The 23916-nt window shown below is 41.3% G+C and overlaps 1 protein-coding gene across 1 annotated transcript in view; it reads right to left on the minus strand.

Moving 5' to 3' along the window:
- Positions 1 to 20888: 20888 nt before the first annotated feature.
- fndc5b (fibronectin type III domain containing 5b) overlaps positions 20889 to 23916 on the minus strand; it is a 40735-nt gene continuing 37707 nt past the window's right edge. The window contains exon 7 of the transcript XR_014274256.1: positions 20889 to 22175. The gene's annotated coding sequence lies outside the window, so the exon portion shown is untranslated. The remainder of the gene's footprint in view (positions 22176 to 23916) is intronic.

A 23916-nucleotide genomic window follows, 5' to 3' on the forward strand; every position in this document is an offset into this window, starting at 1 on the left:
TGATACCATATCAATATCAAGTCAGTCTGATTTTGCCTTTCATAGTAATGGCTCTTTGAAATTGTCCATAATTGACTTAATCTTCTAACGATTCAAAATGCTCTAAAATGAAAAATTCTTGTTTCCACAGGGTAATTCCACCTTAGATCAACAGTATACAGCCCCACAGTGATACCATATCAATGTCAAGTCATTCTGATTATGCCTTCCAAAATAAAAGCCTTTTTAAATTGTCCATAATTGACCTAACTTTCAGTGATTTCAAAATGTTTTAAAATGGAAATTTCCTGTTTCCACAGGGTAATTCCACTCCAGATCAACAGTATACAACCTCACGATGTTACCATATCAATATCAAGACATTCTGATATTGCTTTAAAAAATAAAAGCATTTTCAAACTGCCCATATCTGAGTTGCTCCTGGAACAATTTAAAAATGCTCTAAAATGGCACATTCCTGTTTACACAGGGTAATTCCACTTTAGATCAACAGTATACAGCCCCACAGTGATACCATATCAATATCAAGTCATTCTGATTTTGCTCTCAAAAATAAAAGCCTTTTTAAATTGTCCATAATTGACCTAACTTTCAGTGATTTCAAAATGCTCTAAAATGGCACATTCCTGTTTCCACAGGGTAATTCCACCTTAGATCAACAGTATATAGCCCCACAGTGATACCATATCAATATCAAGTCATTCTGATTATGCCTTCCAAAATAAAAGCCTTTCAAATTGAGCATATATACGACCTACTTTTTTAACGATTTCAAAATGTTCTTAAAAAGAATTTTGCTGTTTCCACAGGATAATTTCACTTTAGGTCAACAGTATACAACCTCACGATGTTACCATATCAATATCAAGTCATTCTGATTATGCCTTCCAAAATAAAAGACTTTTCAAATTGCCAAGATACGACCTACTCTTTTAAAGATTTCAAAATGCTCTAAAAGTGAAAATTGCTGTTTCCACAGGATAATTTCACATTAGGTCAACAGTATACAACCTCACGATGTTACCACATCAATATCAAGTCATTCTGATTTTGCTTTCAAAAATAAAAGCATTTTCAAAATGCCCATATCTGACTTGATCCTGGAACAATTTCAAAATGCTCTAAAATGGAAAATTCCTGTTTCCACAGGGTAATTCCACTTTAGATCGACAGTATACAGCCCCACAGTGATACCATATCAATATCAAGTCATTCTGATTATGCCTTCCAAAATAAAAGACTTTTTAAATTGTCCATAATTGACCTAACTTTCAGTGATTTCAAAATGCTCTAAAATGGAAATTTCCTGTTTCCACAGGATAATTTCACTTTAGGTCAACAGTATACAACCTCACGATGTTACCACATCAATATCAAGTCATTCTGATTTTGCTTTCAAAAATAAAAGCATTTTCAAAATGCCCATATCTGACTTGATCCTGGAACAATTTCAAAATGCTCTAAAATGGAAAATTCCTGTTTACACAGGGTAATTCCACTTTAGATCAACAGTATACAGCCCCACAGTGATACCATATCAATATCAAGTCATTCTGATTATGCCTTCCAAAATAAAAGACTTTTTAAATTGTCCATAATTGACCTAACTTTCAGTGATTTCAAAATGCTCTAAAATGGAAATTTCCTGTTTCCACAGGGTAATTCCACTTTAGATCAACAGTATACAACCTCACGATGTTACCATATCAATTTCAAGTAATTCTGATTATGCCTTCCAAAATAATGGCCTGTTGAAAATGCCCATAATTTACCTAACTTTCAGTGATTTCAGAATGCTCTAAAAAGGAAGATTTCAGTTTCCACAGGATAATTCCACTTTAGATCAACAGTATCCAACCCGACAGTAAAACCATGTAAATTTCATGTTGGTCTGATTTCGCCTTTCAAATTAATGGCCCGTCGAATTTGTCCATATGTGATATACTCTTTCAATTATTTCAGAATGTTTTAAAAATGAAAATTGCTGTTTCAACACATATTGGGTTTTCATTTTGAAAATGCCCTTTCAAATTGAGCATATACGGCCTACTTTTTTGACGATTTCAAAATGTTCTTAAACAGAATTTTGCTGTTTCCACAGGATAATTTCACTTTAGTTCAACAGTATACAACCTCACGATGTTACCATATCAATATCAAGTCATTCTGATTTTGCTTTCAAAAATAAAAGCATTTTCAAACTGCCCATATCTGACTTGATCCTGGAACAATTTCAAAATGCTCTAAAATGGAAAATTCCTGTTTCCACAGGGTAATTCCACCTTAGATCAACAGTATACAGCCCCACAGTGATACCATATCAATATCAAGTCATTCTGATTATGCCTTCCAAAATAAATGCCCTTTCAAATTGAGCATATATACGACCTACTTTTTTAACGATTTCAAAATGTTCTTAAAAAGAATTTTGCTGTTTCCACAGGATAATTTCACTTTAGGTCAACAGTATACAACCTCACGATGTTACCATATCAATATCAAGTCATTCTGATTATGCCTTCCAAAATAAAAGACTTTTCAAATTGCCAAGATACGACCTACTCTTTTAAAGAATTCAGAACGCTCTAAAAATGAAACTTGCTCTTTCCACAGGATGAATCCATGTTAGATCAAAAGTGTACATCCACACCATGGTACTACTTCAATTTCAAGTCATTCTGATTTTGCCTTCCAAAATAATGGCCTGTTGAAAATGCCAATAACTTACCTAACTTTCAGTGATTTCGGAATGCTCTAAAAAGGAAATTTTCTGTTTCCACAGAATAATTTCACTTTATATCAACAGTATACAACCCCACAGAGATACGATGTTAAGATCAAGTCACTCTGATTTTGCCTTCCAAAATAAAAGTATTTTCAAATTGCCCGTAGACGACCTACTCGTTTAACGATTTCAAAATGCTCTTAAATTGAAAGATGCTGTTTCCACAGGATAATTCCACTTTAGATCAACAGTATCCAACCCGACAGTAAAACCATGTAAATTTCATGTTGGTCTGATTTCGCCTTTCAAATTATTGGCCCGTCGAATTTGTCCATATGTGATATACTCTTTCAATTATTTCAGAATGTTTTAAAAATGAAAATTGCTGTTTCAACACATATTGGGTTTTCATTTTGAAAAGCAAAATCAGACTCAATTGATTATGACAGAATTGAATCATAAAGATGATGTAAAAGGAAGCTGAAATTGCCACTAGGTTGTAATTGATAGTACGTTTATATTTTAAGTCTGTGGAAAGATGTCATGGTTGGTTTGCAAGCTGTTTTGTAATTTCTTTATTTAGAATGACATCTTTCCAGAATGACTTGATATTGATATGGTAACATCGTGAGGTTGTATACTGTTGAACTAAAGTGAAATTATCCTGTGGAAACAGCAAAATTCTGTTTAAGAACATTTTGAAATCGTCAAAAAAGTAGGTTGTATATGCTCAATTTGAAAGGGCATTTATTTTGGAAGGCATAATCAGAATGACTTGATATTGATATGGTATCACTGTGGGGCTGTATACTGTTGATCTAAGGTGGAATTACCCTGTGGAAACAGGAAATTTCCATTTTAGAGCATTTTGAAATCACTGAAAGTTAGGTCAATTATGGACAATTTAAAAAGGCTTTTATTTTGGAAGGCATAATCAGAATGACTTGATATTGATATGGTATCACTGTGGGGCTGTATACTGTTGATCTAAGGTGGAATTACCCTGTGGAAACAGGAATTTTCCTTTTTAGAGCATTTTGAAATCACTGAAAGTCAGGTCAATTATGGACAATTTGAAAAGGCTTTTATTTTTGAGAGCAAAATCAGAATGACTTGATATTGATATGGTATCACTGTGGGGCTGTATACTGTTGATCTAAAGTGGAATTACCCTGTGTAAACAGGAATGTGCCATTTTAGAGCATTTTGAAATTGTTCCAGGAGCAACTCAGATATGGGCAGTTTGAAAATGCTTTTATTTTTTAAAGCAATATCAGAATGTCTTGATATTGATATGGTAACATCGTGAGGTTGTATACTGTTGATCTGGAGTGGAATTACCCTGTGGAAACAGGAAATTTCCATTTTAAAACATTTTGAAATCACTGAAAGTTAGGTCAATTATGGACAATTTAAAAAGGCTTTTATTTTGGAAGGCATAATCAGAATGACTTGATATTGATATGGTATCACTGTGGGGCTGTATACTGTTGATCTAAGGTGGAATTACCCTGTGGAAACAAGAATTTTTCATTTTAGAGCATTTTGAATCGTTAGAAGATTAAGTCAATTATGGACAATTTCAAAGGGCCATTACTATGAAAGGCAAAATCAGACTGACTTGATATTGATATGGTATCACTGTAAAAAGACTGTGGTTGGAAAGTGTTGATATAAAGTTCAAATAGTATTTGGAAATACGACTTTTGCTTTTAAGAGCATTATTAAGTCATTGAAAGAGTAGTTCAAAAATGAAGATTCACAGGGCTTTTACTTTGAAATCCAAAATAAGATGGCCTTGATAGTGACAGGGCACAATTAGGGTACAAGGCTGTGTCATATAGATCTAACATTAGAGTTTGTAAAAAAAAAAAAAAGCCTAAATTATATGTTATTATGTTCTTAACATATCTGTTAATTCACTCGAAGTTGGCTTTTATTTTGAAATCCGGTTTCCACATCCATTCCCGTAATACTTTGAATACACAGGGAACGTAAAACAAACTGGAGGCTGGCTTGACTGCAAGTCTCGAATTGGAGGCTGGCTTGACACCAGTTATCAATGGTTGTTCATCTGCCGTTATTTATTTATTTATTTATTTAAAGAACCCACAGTGTTGGGAAGGTTACTTTTAAAATGTATTCCACTACAGATTACAGAATACATGCCCCAAAATGTATTTTGTAACGTATTCCGTTACGTTACTCAATGAGAGTAATGTATTCTGAATACTTTGGATTACTTAATATATTATCATGCTGTTTACAACTACATGAATGTACTATTGCTGTGTGATTTATTACTATTACTGAAGGTCCGCGGCTCCGAACCGTAGTAAAGGGACCTCTGGCTAATACCGTGGGTTCCGTAGCCGAAAAATAGCTTTACTTTGTTGTGTGGGTCAACTTTGCTTGCGAGAGACAGAGAGAGGCGTTGAAAGGCTGCTCCAACGGAACTTATTGTTTTTGGAGGAAAACACGAACACGGTATACAGTCGAGTCTTAATAGCTTACTTACAACTGGGCTCGTCAGGCACTCTTGTTGGCTGCAGTGATTATTATTATATTTACATGCTTCCAGCTCTCGTTTCTGCTCGTTGACAGCTTGTACTTTTCCTTTTTTTTCCCTCCCTCGCTCACAGACACATAACGGGTATGGCAGTCCATTCTCCCTGCAGCACGGACTACACTGCCTATGATGCTACATTCTTTAGAGCTATATCTGTAGCATTCTGCCTATTAGCTTAGCACAACAACAACAAAAAGGCGCTCTCACACCCAGGAAACACGCAGAGAGAGAGTCACCCTGTAACCATGGCAACCGTAACGCTGCCGCCTGGAACAACAGAACATAGCTGTCAAACAAAACCCAAACAGTCCTGACCCGCCACAATATGCAACAGGAAAGTACCGTCCTGTAATCAATTTATTTCAACAAAGTAACTGTATTCTAAATACCACCTTTTTAAACGGTAACTGTAACGGAATAGTTACTCATATTTTGTATTTTAAATACGTAACGGCGGTACATGTATTCCGTTACTCCCCAAAACTGAGAACCCATTGGTGGAAATGTGAGTTGTCTGTCTCTGCGTGTTAGCCCTGCGACAGACAGGCGACCTGTTGACCTTTTGTTACACTTAATTATTGCAAACACAGCTAAAACTATAACTGAAACTAAGGATTTTCAAAAAAATAAAAACTAAACTAGCAAACAATTGGTAAAAACTAATTAAAACTGATATAAAATTGAAAATCTGAAGTCAAAACTAAATAAAAATAAAAACTAATGAAAATGGCAAAACTATTAAAACCCTGATCCATAGCCATTTAAACAAAAGATGTCTTTTGTTGTATTAACTAATTACTGTGGAAAGTAAAAATCAAAGTGATTTAGTGGTCATCAAAAGTTTTTTAGAATTTCCATACTGACGATGATTCATCACATTTTGACACACTGCTCTCCCCTACATAAGCTGCCTTTACAGGTTAAAAGTATCCGTACTAGTATTGGTATCAGCAATGCTTGCTCTGTATTTACTTGGTATTGGATTGATACTAAAATCTGGACACAACCATAGAGAAGCCTTTGGAACAGCTACAGAATCATACTATAAGGAAGGACCTCTTGAATGAAAGTGTGAGTCAATGCACGGGCAGCAGGGGGCAGCCCTGTCAAATGAAATCAATCCCACGCAGTACACTTGAGATGACTGCTCTTTGAATTCTTAGCAGCATCTAATGCTGGTCACATCTTCAGCTCTGGACCAAGACAATCATTTGTGCTCTCCACTGCCACACAATGATGTCTAATTCTGTTTAATAAGCCCGCCCTGTTGTCCTCGATTCAAAGTGACAGCGTAGGTCAATAAATGCAACTTTATGAGCTCTGAGAGGGCTTGTCATAAAGAGGAAAGGATGCTTTGTGTCAGATTGATCTATAAACCACAAGCAAGTGGACATGATATCAGGGAGAGAGGACACCGGGACCTGTCTGGCTGCCCCATCACACACACACACGTTCCTTGCCACGTTCTGTATTCGACCCATGTGTGAAGAGGACTCTGGAGGGCTGAAAGTCACGCCGTCTCCCCCCTTTCTCTCTCTAACAGGCTGTGGCTCAGTGAAGCAGGGGCTTTTTTACAATTCGTCCCGACAAGCTTACTTAACCACCTGCATTATTTAACAGTCTTTCCTCAAAGGGAGCTCCAGCTCTCTGTCTCCGCTCTCTGTAAGTTTGATGAAAGCGTGCACAGTGGAGAAAGGGGAAAAAAAAATCCAGGCAAAAGTTGCCTCTCCCTCAAAAAAAAAAAAAGAAAAAAAAAAGGGACAGGTACTGTAAGCACGAACAGTTAAAAGGCAATAACGGCTAAAGACTCAGCGAGCCTTTGGGCATCAAGGTCAAGGTGGATAAAAACTGTGGTATATGACATATATTTAGAGAAAACTCAACGGACAGTAAAATGGGAAGATTTTACTTTTTGTGTAAAAAAAAATAAAAATAAAATAATAATAATAATAATTATATATATATACTTTAACACCCAGCACGCCCCTGCGGGCGGTTTATCCTTCAAGCTCGGGTCCTCTACCAGAGGCCTGGGAGCTTGAGGGTCCTGCGCAGTATCTTAGCTGTTCCCAGGACTGCGCTCTTCTGGACAGAGATCTCCGATGTTGTTCCCGGGATCTGCTGGAGCCACTCGCCTAGCTTGGGAGTCACCGCACCTAGTGCTCCGATTACCACGGGGACCACCGTTACCTTCACCCTCCACATCCTCTCAAGCTCTTCTCTGAGCCCTTGGTATTTCTCCAGCTTCTCGTGTTCCTTCTTCCTTCTTCCTGATATATATATATATATATACAGTGGGGCAAAAAAGTATTTAGTCAGCCACCGATTGTGCAAGTTCCCCCACCTAAAATGATGACAGAGGTCAGTAATTTGCACCAGAGGTACACTTCAACTGTGAGAGACAGAATGTGAAAAAAAAATCCATGAATCCACATGGTAGGATTTGTAAAGAATTTATTCGTAAATCAGGGTGGAAAATAAGTATTTGGTCAATAACAAAAATACAACTCAATACTTTGTAACATAACCTTTGTTGGCAATAACAGAGGTCAAACGTTTACTATAGGTCTTTACCAGGTTTGCACACACAGTAGCTGGTATTTTGGCCCATTCCTCCATGCAGATCTTCTCGAGAGCAGTGATGTTTTGGGGCTGTCGCCGAGCAACACGGACTTTCAACTCCCGCCACAGATTTTCTATGGGGTTGAGGTCTGGAGACTGGCTAGGCCACTCCGGGACTTTCAAATGCTTCTTACGGAGCCACTCCTTTGTTGCCCGGGCGGTGTGTTTTGGATCATTGTCATGTTGGAAGACCCAGCCTCGTTTCATCTTCAAAGTTCTCACTGATGGAAGGAGGTTTTGGCTCAAAATCTCACGATACATGGCCCCATTCATTCTGTCCTTAACACGGATCAGTCGTCCTGTCCCCTTGGCAGAAAAACAGCCCCATAGCATGATGTTTCCACCCCCATGCTTCACAGTAGGTATGGTGTTCTTGGGATGCAACTCAGTATTCTTCTTCCTCCAAACACGACGAGTTGAGTTTATACCAAAAAGTTCTACTTTGGTTTCATCTGACCACATGACATTCTCCCAATCCTCTGCTGTATCATCCATGTGCTCTCTGGCAAACTTCAGACGGGCCTGGACATGCACTGGCTTCAGCCAGCGGAAAACGTCTGGCACTGCGGGATTTGATTCCCTGCCGTTGTAGTGTGTTACTGATGGTGACCTTTGTTACTTTGGTCCCAGCTCTCTGCAGGTCATTCACCAGGTCCCCCCGTGTGGTTCTGGGATCTTTGCTCACCGTTCTCATGATCATTTTGACCCCACGGGATGAGATCTTGCGTGGAGCCCCAGATCGAGGGAGATTATCAGTGGTCTTGTATGTCTTCCATTTTCTGATGATTGCTCCCACAGTTGATTTTTTTCACACCAAGCTGCTTGCCTATTGTAGATTCACTCTTCCCAGTCTGGTGCAGGTCTACAATACTTTTCCTGGTGTCCTTCGAAAGCTCTTTGGTCTTGGCCATGGCGGAGTTTGGAGTCTGACTGTTTGAGGCTGTGGACAGGTGTCTTTTATACAGATGATGAGTTCAAACAGGTGCCATTCATACAGGTAACGAGTGGGGGACAGAAAAGCTTCTTACAGAAGACGTTACAGGTCTGTGAGAGCCAGAGATCTTCCTTGTTTGAGGTGACCAAATACTTATTTTCCACCCTAATTTACGAATAAATTCTTGACAAATCCTACCATGTGAATTCATGGATTTTTTTTTTCACATTCTGTCTCTCACAGTTGAAGTGTACCTTTGGTGCAAATTACTGACCTCTGTCATCATTTTAAGTGGGGGAACTTGCACAATCAGTGGCTGACTAAATACTTTTTTGCCCCACTGTGTGTGTGTGTGTGTGTGTGTGTGTGTGTGTGTGTGTGTGTGTGTGTGTCTATATATATATATATATATATATATATATATATATATATATATATATATATATATATATATACATTCAAGTGAATATTACAGTTTATTACATTTTCTGAAGAATACTACACCAGGGAAAACCTTCTAAAAGGAAGTACTCATCTAAGATTCAGGTACCTTACCTGTTTTTCCTCCATTGCTCTGCTTTTAAGGTTTCTGGTATAAACCTCAGTGCATTCCTTAAGGGGGAAAAACACAGAACAAATTGCCTGCAAAAAGGTACTTCTTCTCCTCTAAGGTAGAGAGGAAGATAATATATATAAGCACTTTTTTGTTTTGCCTAGAGTGAGATGAAAAGTTTGATATCATATCTTTTAGGTGCGAAGCTACACCAAGTTGGGTATTTTAGCATGCTGAGCTTTGAAAATGAGCTACACAGCTGTAGACTAACTGAACATTAGGACAGAGGAGCTTGTTGGAGGGTTTTTTGACTGTTCTCTTCCAAAACAAACCAGCAGTGAATATTACATGAATAATAATTCTTTAACCTTGTATTGATTTTACCCTGATTTAACCTCTGTTGCTGTGGAGGTTAAACTTGCTGATTGTTAGAAACAAATGGTTTTATTCACAAGGGCAAGGCTGATAGCATTCATATCTGTTAATAGCTAGATACAGTTAAATCCATATGTTTTTGAACAACAATGCCTGCACACCACCACAGTGGATTTTAACTTAAACGGTCAATGTGTGATTCAGATTTTGAAAAATTTAAAAAGTAAACAGACAGACTATATAGGGTGCCATTTGTAAACTGAAACATGCTGAAATTAACAGCAACATCTTTCCACATTTAGCTCAAAACCCTACAAAAAATATTAAATCTAAATAAATTAGCTAACATGCAAATTTATTGTATGGATCAACAGAAATACCAAAATACAAGCTTTGCGAAAACCTCCGGCGCTAAAGCGTGCCGGTAGTGGTCAGGTTGTTTCTGCTCTCCCCTGACGGTCACTTCTCACCACCATCAGCTGCTTCACTTCTTGCCTACCAGCATGTCCAGAGAGACCTCCACTAAAGTTCTATTTTGACTTGAAAATAGCAATGAATGAAATTCTTGTTGCACACTAAACATCATTTACTTTCTGAAGGTCTGTACAGCGCATATCCTTTGTCTCTGTTTATGAATATCACTTGCTTAGCTGAGGCCTCTCTATCATCTCATAGCTGTAGGTGTCTAAAGTCATTAAAGCCTAAAATGGTTGTGTTCGCAAGATTAAAGATAGTGGACAGGATAAAATCACCATTCAAATCTAATAAAAACAGATCATAAAATGTGCAAACTTTAAAACAAAATAAAGTTTTAAAAAAAGCTGCAATTTTCCAAAAAGATTTCTATTCAGGATTGTTTGAGCACCATGTCTCCCTGTTACCCTAACCCCAGCTTCATACCGAGCATGCACCGAGCACCCCGTCCTCTCATTCTCTGAAAGAAAGCAATTAAGAGTATTTCCCTAAATGTCAGTTTGTTTAACTGTCATGCTGCTCGCCATGGCCTTTTCCCTTTTTCAATCACACACGCTGATGGAAACATGCAAGTGCAAACACGCTGCAAGAGGGACTAGACTGGACGATGGTCATAAGCATGTTGAATACAAGTTGCTAGTTTATACTCAACAGTAAAATCTAACGGGTAAACAGACTTTGCAGCAGTCAACGAGGGTATACGGTGGTTATGTCATACGCACGCACACAAATAACTTCACAGAGTGTGTGCTCAGTGTAATTGAATAGCTGAGACAAGCACTGCAGTAAAGCTGGCAAAACATCGAGTAAACATTTACACAAACTAATCCATAGCTTTGGAGAAAATTAATCTACAGTGGCTGCAATTGATTCGTATTTTAATTCGCATATCTGATAAATTTCATCCATGAGGGGACCTGCTTGCTGTAGTCCACGGGTTAGAAACTGATTTGAATTTCACCTCCTTTTTCCCTCTGTCAGTCGACTTCAGTGGCTGCAAAGGGAAGCAGCAGTGATAGGGTGGGGGTGCCACAGATAAAGAATGAATGTGTGTCCCTCTTCGCGTCCTTGTCTTCATCTTTGACATCCGTGGCACATCAGACAGACACCATCCAAGCTTCAGCCATCCAAGCCAGGCACCGACCGCATCATTAGGCTCCATCGGCCTCCTCTGACAATCTTTGCAGTCGTCATCTGCCACCGCTGTTTACCCCATTCATTATAAAGCAAATATCGCCGTTTTATTTGACACAGCAACCATTAGCAGGTGTGTGTGTGTGTGTGTGTGTGTGTGTGTGTGTGTGTGTGTGTGTGTGTGTGTGTGTGTGAACACCTGCAGTCGTGTGCAACTCTCTGTAGCCTCAGTCTAATTTATGTTTCGAGTTCCGCATGATGCCCTGGATAGTTGGGTGTGTGTGTGTGTGTGTGTGTGTGTGTGTGAGTGTTCCTGGGTTGTTATATTGATGCATGGCGACTGAAGATCCAGCCCAGTAAACCAGCCTTGAGTTTGAAGGCCTGGGCCACATCCATTGCAATCTAACCTTGTCACACCCCATATGCTGGAGGCCAACTTTGGCCACCCACACCCTTCATTAGCATTCAGAGCGATAACATCTGCTTTTCCAAAAGCTCTGATATATTGGGCCGATCTTTCATTAAGATCACATCAAGGCTGGAATGAAGTGTCACCTGCCTGCTGTTTAATGGATATGATACAGTTTGATCATTAAGATACTGATTATTTTAACTCAGGGTCCATTTGTGGAACTCTTCACGCATCTTAAGGAAATAAAGTAGTGTGTTGGGTGAAGCTCTCTACAGTTTAAAGTGGACCAATATCATTCTTATTTATTGTATTGCCTGGCCTCGGTGCAGCCTCCTTCTGAAACAAGCTCTTTAAGAATGTTCCCTCTCAGGCTAGACACCCTTTCAATAAAATTTTTGTCTGATTGGCTGCCCCTCATAACCAACAGGTTTTAAATCAGAGTGACTAAATAGAGATGTCTACTCTCACTGACATCATTTAGAGTAAAAACAGTAAATCATCATCTGAAGTCCTCAATAGTTTTTATCCAGGAGACCCATCTACTCAGAAACGACTTGGTGAAAGTACAAAGGAGATGACCAGGCAAAGTATTAGCGTCCTGTTTCCCCTCTCATTCTAGAGGGGTTATGGTGTTAATTCATAACTCAGTGCCCTTTCAGGTAAATAACACTATTTATGACAGAGCGGGTAGATTGTTGGTGGTCCAGGGCACCTTTTTGAAAGAAAATATAAATTTGGTTAATGTCTACGGCCCCAATGATGATAACTTATTGTTTTTTGAGAATTTGTTTTTGTTATTGGCCACCCTTCCTGGTAAAATAATATTGGCAGGTGACTTTAATTGTGCCTTAGACCCGAAGATTGATCGCTCGTCAGGGACAGATACCTCACATTCTCAAACAAGAAAGAAACTACTTCAATATATAAAAGATTTGAATCTCTGTGACCCCGGGAGGAGTCAGAATCCTACCAAAAGGGAATACTCATGCTACTCTTCAACATTTAAAACCCACATTCGAATAGATTTTTTTCTTATCTCCTCATCTTTGTTACCTAGTGTAACTGACTGTATTTACAATTGTATTGTTCTGTCAGATCATGCCCCAGTCTCGCTATTTTATAATGTGGTACAAGTGAACAGACACTCTTTTAACTGGCGCTCACATCCTAAATGGTTATAAGATTCTGACTTTATAAAATTTATAGGAGAACACATTGATCTCTACTTCTCAATAAATAAAAATCAAACCAATGCAACCACCAAATGGGAAGCATTTAAAGCATATATTAGAGGACAAATGATAAGCTTCACCAGTCCTAAATTTAATAAATTCAGACAGACAACAAATGAATTGGACTCTAAAATTGGAGAACTAGAAAGAGAGGTTATTAAAGATGATTAATTAGATTGTTTGGCTTTCTTTAGTATTTTATTTGTTCCTGAGTAAATCGGTTTGGCTGAGATTAAAGTTATAGTTTTTTGCACAGCTAAAACTGTCAAGCAGACAGCTGATTATCAGAAGTGTGAGACGCTGGAGAATATACTCCGGTGTCCTGTTATATTTTAGAAAGCAAGGAGTTTATTAAACTTCACCGAAACAATCAGCAAATTTCATTAAAAATTAATAAACTACCATCTTGTCTTTATTTTTAGTTAGCACAAACACTTCAAGCTGTAAGCTAATGATAGTTATATAAGACCAGATGCTGCCGGTGCAATAAGCTGTACGCTGTACGTCCAATGGATGATGATCTGATTAGTCGACTAATCGCAAAAATAATCGGTGACTAGTCGACTATCAAAATAATCGTTTGTGGCAGCCCTACACAAAATAAATTATATTATCACACTTCTGGCCACATAGCACTGATATTCACTGCACATGTCCATATTAACCTTAACCAGAGGGTTTAAAAAAACAAACCAGTGTTTACATACCATATCTGCTTCTGCCGTGGCCTGGTGGACAAGAAATTGGTTAAGGGTTCCCCGAGCTTTCACGCCCCTCATGTTCTTCATGTGCCCACCATTAGAAGCATGCCTATGGAAAAAGTGCGCCGGCACACAGTGCAGTGCGCTTTAAAGGTGTTATCGTGCACTTTTCCAGCCAGGTGTTTTCCTTTTCCCATTCCTCCCAGTACTTTTGCAGCCTTTTTTTCTTTCTGTGAAGGGAACAAGCATTTCTGCTCTAATGCTGGGCTTACACTGTGCGATTTTTGGCCCATTTTGAGACGATTTTTGAGTCATGCGACCGATAAGATAAGATAAGATAAGATAACCTTTATTAGTCCCACACGTGGGAAATTTGTTTTGTCACAGCAGGAAGTGGACAGTGCAAAAGTTATGACGCAAAAATTAGAATACAATAAGAATAAATACAGTACACAGCTGTACAGAATAGAATAAAATAATATACTATATACAGTAGAATAAAATAGAATAAAAATATACAATAAGATAAAAATAGAATACGAATGCTATATACAACTGAGTAAAAATACAACGATGCCAGAAAAGATTATTGCACTTAGTGTTATTGCACATGTGTGGATGTGTGTGTTTGTTCAGTTAAAGTCTTTGTTGTGGAGTCTGACAGCAGTGGGGAGGAAAGACCTGCGAAATCTCTCCGTCCCACACCGTGGGTGCCGCAGTCTCCCACTGAAGGAGCTGCTCAGTGCTGTCACAGTCTGCTGCATGGGGTGGGAGATGTTGTCCAACAGGGATGACAGCTTAGCCGCCATTCTCCTGTCACTCACCACCTCCACTGGGTCCAGAGGGCATCCTAGAACAGAGCTGGCCCTTCGGATCACCCTGTTCAGTCTCTTCCTGTCCCCAGCAGAGATGCTGCCGCCCCAGCAGACCACACCATAAAAGATAGCAGAAGCCACCACAGAGTCATAGAAGGTCTTCAGGAGTGGGCCCTCCACCCCAAACGACCTGAGTCTCCGCAGCAGGTACAGCCTGCTCTGCCCTTTCCTGTAGAGGGCGTCTGAGTTATGAGTCCAGTCCAGTCTGTTGTTCAGATGAACACCAAGGTACCTGTAGCTGTCCACAGCCTCAATGTCCATACCTTGGATGTTCAGTGGTTGCAGTGGAGAATGCTTGTGCCTGCGGAAGTCTACCACCAGCTCCTTGGTTTTACTGGCACTGATCTGGAGGTAGTTCAGCTGGCACCAGTCCACAAAGTCTTGAGTCAGTCCTCTGTACTCCTTGTCATCCCCATCAGTGATGAGGCCGACTATTGCAGAGTCATCAGAGAACTTCTGCAGGAAGCACTGGGTGGAATTGTGGGAGAAGTCTGCAGTGTAGATGGTGAAGAGGAACGGAGCCAGAACCGTTCCCTGTGGGGCCCCCGTACTGCAGACGACCCTGTCCGACACACAGCCCTGAGTCCTCACATACTGTGGTCGGTCGGTGAGGTAGTCCAAAATCCAGGTAGTGAGGTGATGGTCCACTCCAGAGTTCTCCAGCTTGTCCTTCAGAACCGAGGGAAGAATGGTGTTGAAGGCACTGGAGAAATCAAAGAACATGATTCTCACAGTGCTCCCAGCGGTCTCCAGGTGAGAGAGGGAACGATGTAGGAGGTGAATGACGGCATCATCCGCTCCAATGCCAGGCTGGTAGGCAAACTGAAGTGGGTCCAGTGATGAGCTTGTTAGGCGCCGAAGCTGAGCCAGGACCAACCGCTCCAGGGTCTTCATCAGGTGCGATGTCAGAGCCACCGGCCTGTAGCTGTTGAGGTCCTTCGGGCGATTTGGTGATCGGCCCGATTTTGGCCTTCATCGTGCATCGTTTAGTATACGTGGGGTAACGAGAAGCGGCTGTGGTGACACAGCCGCTCACACTGCTCACGCGCAAACACGTAAATGTCGGTGAAAAAGACGGCGCAGCACGGCAGTGCAGCGTGTGATCTGGACACAAGCGATGGAGGCACAACTTGTAGAACTTTGGAAAGCTCATCCGAGCCTTTTCGATGTGGCATCACAAAATTATCACGACCACAACAACCGTGAAAATAGTTGGATCTACATTGCTGCTCAATCACAGCTGCCTGATCAATGTTTTTCATTAGCAATTTAGCAAAGTTGATGGTGGTGGTGTGCGTGTCTGTGTGAGTGAAAGACAGAGAGGGAGAGAGCGAGCGACAGATTTTCTGTTATAACCTTCATTTTATGGAGGCACAGTGTGAGCACTCAGGTCGCATCAGAGCATCGGGCGGTATAGTGTGAGACCCTGCATCGTGGCCTATGAACTTCTAACCCCTGCGAGTCAATCATACAGTTTGAGCAGGAGCTGAATAACGTGACTGAAAAAATGAGATGAGCGGTAATCTGAATTGTCATACTCGAATTGTCATAAGTGTGCTGTCAGCTCATTGGTCACAAAGCAGGAGAGGGGCTGGGAATTATGTTTTCAAACAAAGCGTTAATTCCATTAAAAGTTATAGACTACTTTTGATTCTCACTGTATTACGGGACAAAGTGCGTCCCTTATAAGCTCAATACGGGACGTGTACTTTTGTTTCTAAATACGGGACGATTCCGTTTTTTAAGGGACGGTTGGCAACCCTAGTTAGAAGTTAGCAGGAAGCTAGCGGAAGTTAGCTCGCTAGTTTCGCTAGTTACCTAAGCATGATATTGCATGTTCTGACTGAGAGATTTCTGAAAAAAATCCAACGTACAGCTCTGCTATCACTTCCAACATAAATGAAGACAGGAAACTAAACAGCAGTGACGTTTGTAGGGTTACTGAAGTTGGGCTAGCTGGTATATAATGATGTGCTACGTGATCGCTAGCGACACAGCTATGTTAGCATAACATAAACAGTGAAGCTGGAGGACGAACACTAACACTTTTCCACTTATAAAAGTTAACGTGAAGGTTCCTCATGGTTAGAGACAAATGCAATCGCATGGAAGGATGCTGTAAACGGACCAAGCTTCAGTCAGGAGAACAACTGAGATAATCCATCCACAATACGAGGTTAGTCTTTAATATACTGCAACAACATGGGAATAGAGCAGCTGCCAGAGAATTCAACATTAATGAATCAATGGTACAGAAGTGAAGGAAGCAAGAAGAATGAGTTTAATAAAGTTTGATTTATCTGACTGCTTTGTTTCGCTTAATGTGCCCTATAATCCTGTGCACCTTATGGTCCGAAAAATACGTACTGCACACTGCAGTTTAATGTTGCAAAGCACCTCTTTTTAACTTCAGTGGATATTATACATGGTTATGCTCAGGATATGTCAGCCCATTTCTACTGGAAATGCCTTTTGGTTAAACTTTCAGCAAGGAATTTGCATTTGCACTGTTAAATTTTTATAAAGCTTTAATGTACATAAAAACCAGCTTCTTGATTAAGTGAAAATAAATGGAAGGTTGTCTTTTTGCGCTAGTAATGTTGTGGAGCTGTATTTTGTCTCGCATCAATTATATCGTCAGTTATATCGTTATCGCAAATTTTCAAATATATATCGTGATAAATATTTTTGGCCATATCGCCCTGCTCTAGTTGGAACACACCCTCCGGTCCCCCTTCTTAAAGATGGGGACCACCACCCCGGTCTGCCAGTCCACAGGTACTGCCCCTGATCTCCACGCAACATTGCAGAGGCGTGTCAACCAGGACAGCCCTACAACGTCCAGAGCCTTCAGGAACTCGGGGCGGACCTCATCAACACCAGGGGCTCTGCCACCAAGGAGTTGTTTAACTGCCTCAGTGACCTCGCCCCCGGAAATTGGCGGGTCATTCCCCTCATCCCCAGACTCTGCTTCCTCCTCGGAAGACGTGTCAGTGGGATTAAGGAGGTCCTTGAAGTATTCCTTCCACCGCCTGACAATTTTCTCAGTCGACGTCAGCAGCGCTCCGCCAGCACTTTACACAGTGCAGGTAGAGCACCGCTTTCCCCTCCTGAGACGCCTGACGGTTTGCCAGAATCTCTTCGAGGCAGTCCGAAAGTCTTTTTCCATGGCCTCTCCGAACTCCTCCCACACCCGAGTTTTTGCTTCAGCCACTGCCCGAGCCGCATTCCGCTTGGCCTGTCCGATACCTGTCGGCTGCCTCCGGAGTCCCACAGGCTAACCAAGCCCGATAGGACTCCTTCTTCAGCCTGGTGGCTCCCTTCACCTCTGGTGTCCACCATTTGGTTCGGGGATTACCACCACGGCAGGCACCAACCACCTAGCGGCCGCAGCTCAATGCAGCAGCTTCGGCAATGGAGACGCTGAACATGGTCCATTCGGACTCAATGTCCCCAGTCTCCCTCGGAATGCTGTTGAAGCTCTGCCGGAGGTGTGCGTTAAAGATCTCGCGGACTGGGGCCTCTGCTAGACGTTCCTAGCACACCCTCACTACGTGTTTAGGTGCACCAGGTCTGTCGAGCGTCCTCCCCTGCCACCTGATCCAACTCACCACCAGGTGGTGATCAGTTGATAGCTCAGCCCCTCTCTTTACCCGAGTGTCCAGAACATATGGTCGCAGGTCTGGTGATACGATTACAAAATCGATCATCGACCTACGGTCTAGAGCGTCCTGGTGCCACGTGCACTTATGGACACTCTTATGTTCGAACAGGGTGTTCGTTATGGCCAAACTGTGATTAGCACAGAAGTCCAATAACAAAGCACCGCTCGGGTTCAGATCAGGGAGGCCGTTCCTCCCAATCACGCCCCTCCAGGTCTCGCTGTCGTTACCCACGTGAGCATTGAAGTCTCCCAGCAGGACAACAGAGTCTCCAGGTGGAGCACCTTCCAGCACCCCCCCACCCCCCCCCCCCTCCCCAGGGACTCTAAGAAGGCTGGGTACTCCGAACTGCCACTCGGCGCGTAAGCGCAGGACCCGTTCCCCGACCCTAAGGTGCAGGGAACAAACCCTCTCATCCACCGGGAAAAACCCCAACGTACCGGCAGCAAGCCGAGGGGATATTAAAATACCCACCCCAGCCCGCCGCCTCTCACCAGGGGCAACTCCAGACTGAGACAGAGTCCAGCCCCTCTCCAGGAGACTGGTTCCAGAGCCCAAGCCATGCGTAGAAGTGAGCCCGACTATATCTAGCCGGTACCTCTCAACCTCACGCACTAACTCAGGCTCCTTTCCCAGCAGAGAGGTGACATTCCATGTCTCTATTGCCAGTCTTGGCAGCTGGGGGTCAGTCCGCCAGGGCCTCCGCTCCTGGCCGCCACCCGGCACACAATGCACCCGACCCCTATGGCGCCTCCTGCGGGTGGTGGGCCTGCGGGAGGATGGGCCCATGTCTCCTCTTCAGGCTGTGCCCGGCCGGGCCCCATGGACTAAGGCCCGGCCACCAGACCCTCCCTGGGCCTGGCTCCAGAGCGGGGCCCCAGTAACCCTATCCCGGGCAGGGTAAACTGTTCCCTCGATATTCTTTTCATAAGGGTCTTCTGAATCGCTCGTTGTCTGGTCCCTCACCCAGGACCAATTTGCCATGGGAGACCCTACCAGGGGGCAAAAGCCCCCCCAGACAACATAGCCCCTGGTATCCCTGGGACACACAAACCCCTCCACCACGATAAGGTAGCGATTCAAGGAGGAGCATATGTCTCCCCTATAAAACTAAATAAATTTGATCCTAATATATTGGACACATGTTATATGCAGGGGTGCACATAAGTGGTCCGCAGGTGCGCATTCGCTGTCAAAATAAAAGACGCGCACCAGATAAGAAGATGCAACGCGCGTTGCAACAGTAAAACATATTAATTTTAAAAAAAGTTTAAAAATAGTTTAAAACCTTTTAAAAATAGCTAAAGCTATCAAAGGATTGTGAAGAAACAATCACCTTGACTTTATGTCCCAAAAAAAAATCAGAGCATTCTCATTCCCATTACGTAACATACCGACCTGAGGCGTCTCATAGTAACGAGAAAGGTACCCTTCGGCGTCTTTATAACATGCTCGGAATTCTCAGTTGAATCCAATAGAATGCCACTCACGGCAGTAACACACGCTCCAGCCGTCCATTCCAGCCCTAACCCCAACCTTAACCATAACCTTAAGCCTATCAGACGGTGTTTTCCAAAGTTATTCACAATCAGAACATAAAACACATTTACACGTATAAATGGCTCTCATGCCTTCGAACACGTAACATACTGACGATTTGTCACATAGCGTCGGTATGTGTTGGGATGAGAACCTGTTGAAAAAAATCTGTGTATGATGTTGCTGAGAAATCAACTGAAACTGAACAGGGCCAGGCTGTACTTTGATGTAATACCACAAGATGCTGCAATGAGCCACTTCAAGTTCAACGATGATCCCGGCAAAGTGGCTTGAGGTAACGGGTGGAAACCTAAAAGAAGTATGAAATGTTAAATCCAGTATGCATCTCACTACATTGCTGGCAAAATGCTGCCCCGTAAGGGTGAAAGCTTAAATTTATGGACTGTTTAAAAAAAAAAAAAAAAAAAAATCCCCAAAACAGTACCTTTTTTAAGCATTTGTTAGTCTTTCCCTCTCCAAGTGCGAAAAAACTGCCGGGTACTAATATATTTCAACATCTTTGCATTGACGTATTTTTTAAATTTATGTTATACACTTAATGAGATTAACTTAGACTAATTTGGTACAAACCTGGGGCCAGGCACAGTGGATACTGGGGATTATTTCACTCTGCTGCTGTCAAGGATGGAGCTCAGGATAGAAGACTGTCACATCTACTTTTCAACTTAGTCACAAAATAAATCACAGTGCATCCAACAGCTTCTTCTCTCACAGAGGAGGAAACAAGCTTTGAACTTCGGAGGCAAAAAAAATGAAGCTTGTTTAAATTTAAATATGTTAAATCCAGAAAATTATTTCTTAACTATGTCATATTCTGCTTTTCAGCCTTACTGCGAAAAGTGGCAGCAGCTTAGAATCCATGATGTCTCGGTATTGATGGCTCCACTTTTCTAGTGCTGGTGATGGCTAGTGTTAGGCTTGGTTCAATACCTTTTTCTTCTTCACAGCATGAATACAAGCAAGTAAAAGCGGCAGGGCTTCTTACTGAATAGAGTGCCCTTTTTAAACTGAATTGCATCAGAATTTTGACGTCTCAAAATGCTAAAAATGATATATATGTATATATACACACACATATATATATATGTGTGTGTGTGTGTGTGTGTGTGTGTGTGTGTGTATAAAACTTTAATAGTTTTCCTTAATTTGTGTCATGGAATGCATGGTTTCCATGGAATCCAAAACAACCAAGTCTGACTGTGAGCACAGAAGCCCCACCCACCTGCTCTTTAAACCTTTTGTTTGGAAGAGCAGCCAGTCACAAGAAAGTTGGCCTGGGAGAAAGTACTGTTACTAAAATGCTTTGTTTCGGACAGAGGTTGGGCTAAGGCCTAGTCCCAGGTCAATAAGGATTATTTTAAACTGTGTGATTCATGCTAAGCTACTGTAGTAGATCCAAGAATAAAATAAGGGCACTCAAAAATAGCTACATGACCAGTGGGATGCTTGTTTCATTTCTTTTACTTCCCAAATATCCATATTCCACTACTGCACTGGTTCTGTCAAAATGTCTTCCTGTCTAAATGGAGTTCTTTCTCCCCACTTTCACCAAGAACTCTATACTGTAAGGTAAAGGCCCTACAATATTAAAGGGTCTCAAGATGATTGTTATTTTGGACTGGAGGTATATACAGTGATAAATAAAATAAATAAAAGTGAACTGATCAAGTGAATGAATCAAAAGCTGTAAATAGTTACCATTTTGTATAAACGTATAATTATTACAGATGTACAGCGAGTGCAGCAAACAAGATGACACATACATGGTGCTTTGAAAATATTTTATTTCTTTTCCGTGTTGATACATAATTAGACATTTATATTTTCATAGAAATAGTATATTTATATATATATATATATATACCATGGGTGTGAACAATAGCAGAGTCATGCTAGCCCTCATGAACAGGTTTTATCCCATTAACATCAAAATAGTTCAACAGACATGGTGTACATAAAACACAGACTCACATTATTCTGCTGTAAATCCATGCTTCTTGGTTATTTGCTTTGACATAATGAACAATATATGCCATAAGTAAACGGCCCTATTCTTCTCTACACTATGTAGGGCCTTATTCAAGGTTCTCAGTATTCAGTCATCCAGTCTACAGTACAGGCAAACAAGTGGGAATTGGCTCTTTTTTAGCCATAGGCTTCGGGTTGAAGATGAACAGGAGTTGGATTTAAGGCCGGGGTTACTGAGAAGCTCACAGATATTCATCATGTCACAATGATTTAAATTACATAGTTATATCTGGGTTTATGACGTACAAAGGAGGGAGGCTGCGAGTGTGAATGAGCACTTAAAAGTCCTCTGCTGCAAGTATAGCTGCTTTCAGGACACCTATGGACACAAAAAGAACTGGTGAGTGGATCGGATGCTGTTTGGCCAATGTGATAAGTTGTCAGATTTTCTGTGGTGCAATTGTTTTTTTGTTTTTTTACAATTTCGCTAGAGCAGTTTCTGTCCATGATGACACATTCAAATCCAAATTGAGACTCTTGTCACGCTGCAAACAAAAGACACCCCTGTTAAGATTCAAACATGTCGCCGTGACTGAAATCGGAGGTTCGATTCAGCGAACCCTATCGGGTATAATGATCTTTCCTGCCCCTCTGCGTCTGTCACTCATGAGCCTATTCCCTCTGATTCTCTGACTCATCCTCCCCTCTGTGTGTGTGCCTCACTCGGTCTCTGTCTTTAGGTCTCTCTCCCAGTCTCGAGCTTCATATTTGCACATGCCTCATTGGACGTTCACCTTGAGCAGCTGTTCAGTGGCTTCCTGCAGCCTCAGATAGACAGAGACTGAGCTGTTTGGGACAGGCCTACCTTCTGCTGCTTCTCTCCCCATGTGTCAGTTTGGACTGCAGCCAGTTGGAGAATAGACGTGGTGGATGAGTGAGTGTGCTTCTATGTGTGCTTGGATTCGACCGCTATGAAAATGACCACTTCAGCTTCGGTATCTGCACAGTCACTAAGTATATTTGTACTTTTATCACACTCAGATTACATTTAGTGTTTACCCCTGTGCACCCTGATTAGGGGAAAGTTCCCACGTCACGTACGTGACATGAATATCAAACAGTCAGTACTTTCAAATAGCTTAATTCTTTATTTCTTCATGAGTCAAAACTAATATCAATTTGGATCTGTGCATTCAAAATAAAAGAAGGATTTCATCATATTTTTGGACATTTATGGTTTCATTTGCAGTAATAGCTGCTCGTAAATGGAATAAAAAAATGTCATTATGTCAAATTAATCTAATGTTAAAATCAAGTATTGTTAAAAGTTTCAGTTTTTTTCTCAATGATCACAAAGAGGAACGTATTACAAGTGAAATAAAAAAGCGATGTTAAAAAGAAGAGCAGATTTAGATTTGTTTAATTTGCATTATAATAGTTTTTGTCAGTTTTGCTATTTTGTCAAACAGTATAAAAGATGGGCGTAGCTTCCCAGGTCTGAAAAGTAAAGCCAATACGACATGCCTTAAATATTTGCTTTGTTTAATGGCCATCGGGGGGGGGACACCAAAAAAGACTCCTGGTCCCATCGAGCTTGACCTCTGGACATGTTCTCTGCTGTGCTTGTGGTTACTCATTTTGGGCCATAATGAACAAAAACAAGGTCATTTTTATAAATCTTGTTTCAGAGTATGTTCATTGGCTAATAACTTGTCAACAATAAGCTGGCCAATGAGCATGCAGTTTCACAGTCAGACCTGCTTCTTTCTCACCATAGCTGGTTTCAAAACACCAAGACTGCAATGAAAATGCTCAGTAGAAGAAGGGACTTTGCAAATCAATGCGTGACATTACAGTATGTCCACATTTTATACTCTATGTTTCCTTGGGGTCTAGTCTGTAGACAAGATGATGCTCTCATGTTTAAGCTCGCCTACAAACCTCACTGGTACTTAATTACTTCTACCAGAGCTGTAGCACTAGTTTTCGAGTAAAATTGGGGATATGTGCAGTGATCTGGGGCTGACTGCACCAGCTGGTTTTTACAAAGCCTGATCTTATCTCGGTGCACATACTGCCTTGCTTAGGAGAGGGTGAATCAAATGAAAAGCACATCAAGT

The sequence above is a fragment of the Aulonocara stuartgranti genome (assembly GCF_965226115.1).
Source record: "Aulonocara stuartgranti genome assembly, chromosome: 22".
Classification (NCBI taxonomy): Eukaryota; Metazoa; Chordata; class Actinopteri; order Cichliformes; family Cichlidae; genus Aulonocara; species Aulonocara stuartgranti.